Source organism: Orbicella franksi, chromosome 10 (genome assembly GCF_964199315.1).
Source record: "Orbicella franksi chromosome 10, jaOrbFran1.1, whole genome shotgun sequence".
Classification (NCBI taxonomy): domain Eukaryota; kingdom Metazoa; phylum Cnidaria; class Anthozoa; order Scleractinia; family Merulinidae; genus Orbicella; species Orbicella franksi.
The window spans coordinates 3,339,281-3,342,185 of record NC_138154.1 but is presented as its reverse complement, the minus strand read 5'-3'; positions in this window follow the sequence as shown (position 1 = coordinate 3,342,185).

The window sequence follows — 2,905 nt, the reverse complement described above, 5'->3', positions numbered from 1 at the left end:
CGCTCAGACAACACAGAGACGTGACTCCCAGGGACAATCTAGGCCAAGAATTGACTCAGGCCCTTCAACGATCCATCGAGCAACAAATCGCTCAGGATCCTACCCTGACACCCAACTCCACGGTCCATTTCACCATGCAGTCCAGTGCCTTCACGCACGCCTTTCAATCCACCACCTTCACCGTGCGCGAATTCGAAGAAGGGAGTGAAAGACTAACCACTTATCTCCAGTCTCTCGCGGCCAAACTCAACTCCAACGAAGAATTCACCCCCGACGACACGTTTACCATGGAAACCACTTTCATACGCACCCCAGGTCCAGGGCGCGGAAACGGAAAACGATACAAACCGAGTTGCGCCGCCGTACAGGGAATCGTCAAACGGTCGCACGTAACCATCAAAAACAAAGACAATCTATGCTGCGCTCGTGCCATCGTCACCATGAAAGCCCTGGTAGACGCCGACATGAATAATGAGACCAAGATTACCACAACCTCAAACAGGGGCGACCCGTCCAAGAGCGATTGGCCAAAGAACTCCACCGTCGAGCCAACGTCCCCGAAGGACCTTGCGGCATTCCCGAACTGCAACGGTTTCAGGCCGCGTTACCTGGCTACCAGCTCAAAGTCCTTTCCATCGACCCTCCGCACATGCTCATCTACGCGGGACCCGAACCCTCGGACAAGATCATTCGTCTCATCAAAGAAGACAGTCACTACGATGGCTGTAATTCGTTCAAGGGATTCCTCAACAAATCCTACTTCTGCGACGAATGCAATCGAGGCTACGATCACGACGACTTCAAAAATCATCCCTGCCACGGTAAATGGTGCCCCGCCTGCAAACGAAAGGACTGCCCCGATTTCATCGAAAAAAAACGACCCCTAGCGCGAGGCAAGTTTCCCGAACCCACCTCCCTATGCCAATCGTGCCACAGAAAATTCTTCGGAGACCATTGCTACAACGACCACTCGCAACGGCGGAGCTCGACCACCCCCTCCATCTGCGACACTTACAAAAAGTGTCTGGACTGTTGTCACGTCTACGAAACCAAACGCAGGACTGTACGAGGAGGGGACCACCGTACTCCCGATCACAAGTGCGGATGGGGTGAATGCCACATCTGCAAAGAACCAGTCTTTCTGTCAACGCACCGATGTTACATCCAACGCCTCCCCGAAGACGAAGACGAGCCCAAACAGAAACGCGTGTCGCGCGACCAAGTCAGAGGGCGACCCTTCGAAGAACCCGGACCCGACGATCCAGACACGCACGTCCTCGTGGACCGAGATCCGCCCCTTCAAGTGTACTGCGACTACGAAGCCATCACCGACGCCAAAGGGAATCAGACCCCCATTCTACTCTGCCTGGAAGACGATGACGAGCAATTCTGCTCCTTCTACGGGCCCAACTGCACCGCCGACATGTTCGACCACCTCGAATCCCTCGCCATCGACGTGGACGGAGACGATCGGGAGGTCATCGTCCTCTTTCACAATCTCAAAGGCTACGACGGGATGTTCATCCTGCAACACTGTTACGCCACGCATCGAGAAGTCACAGACCAAATCACCGTCGGCACCAAGATACTGTCCCTGCGATCCGACAGACTGACCTTCAAAGATTCCCTATGCTTTCTCCCATTCCCGCTGGCCCACTTTCCCTCCACCTTCGGAATCCACGAACTGTGCAAAGGATTCTTCCCGCACAAGTTCAACACTCTAGAAAACCAAGCGTACGAAGGTCCCATGCCGCCGCGAGACATGTACGATCCCGACGGCATGTCCGCCAAAAAGAAAGCCGAATTCGAACAGTGGTACCAAGAGAAAGTCAACGACAACTACCATTTCGTCTTACGGCAAGAAATGGAAGCCTACTGCGAGTCGGACGTCAAACTCCTCAAAGCAGGCTGTCAAAAGTTCCGGCAAGAATTCAAAGAAAAAGCCGACTTTGACCCCATGGAGAAATGCACCACCATCGCCTCCGCCTGCAACCGATTCTGGCACAAGAAACTCGTCCCACCCAACACCATCGCCTCCAGACCCCCGCGAGGATGGCACGGCGCCCGATCCAATCAGTCTGTCAAAGCCCTGGAATGGCTAGCCTGGCAAGAACACTCGCTGCAACACACGGACCAAGGCGATCGTATCCTTACGGTGCGAAACGGAGGAGAAATCCGACTAGCCAATCATCTCGTGGACGGATACGATCCGACCACTCGAACCGTCTACGAATTCCACGGATGCCTATGGCACGGATGCCCTCGTTGTTTCCCTCGAAACCGTGACAGATATCCCATCTACCACGCCGATCGCACCCTACAGGAAGTCTACGAGTTCACACTCCTCAAACACGACCTCAGTCGCCAAGGCTACCAGCTCTGCGTCAAGTGGGAATGCTACTGGGACCTAGAAAACAAAACCGACCCAGCTCTCCAACAGTTCCTAGCCACGTTCGAAATCGTCCACCCCCTCAATCCCAGAGAAGCCTTCGGGGGACGCACGAACGCCGTCAAACTACATCACGTGACCGACGTGGCTCAAGGAGAACAAACCAAGTACGTCGACGTGACGTCGCTCTACCCCTGGGTCAACAAGGAATGCGTATACCCCATAGGACACCCGCAAGTCATCGTCAACCCCCAAGATCAAGACATCCATCACTACTTTGGCATAGCCAAAGTGGACATACTACCACCTCACGAACTTTACCATCCCGTTCTACCCTTTCGACACAGGGGTAAACTCACCTTCCCACTCTGCTGTTCGTGCGTGGAACACGAAATGACCCAACCCCTCCTTAAGAAATCGCACCAATGCCCTCACACGACCGAACAACGCACGCTACGAGGGACCTGGTGCACACCCGAAATCCAGAAAGCCGTTGTCATGGGATACACGCTCATC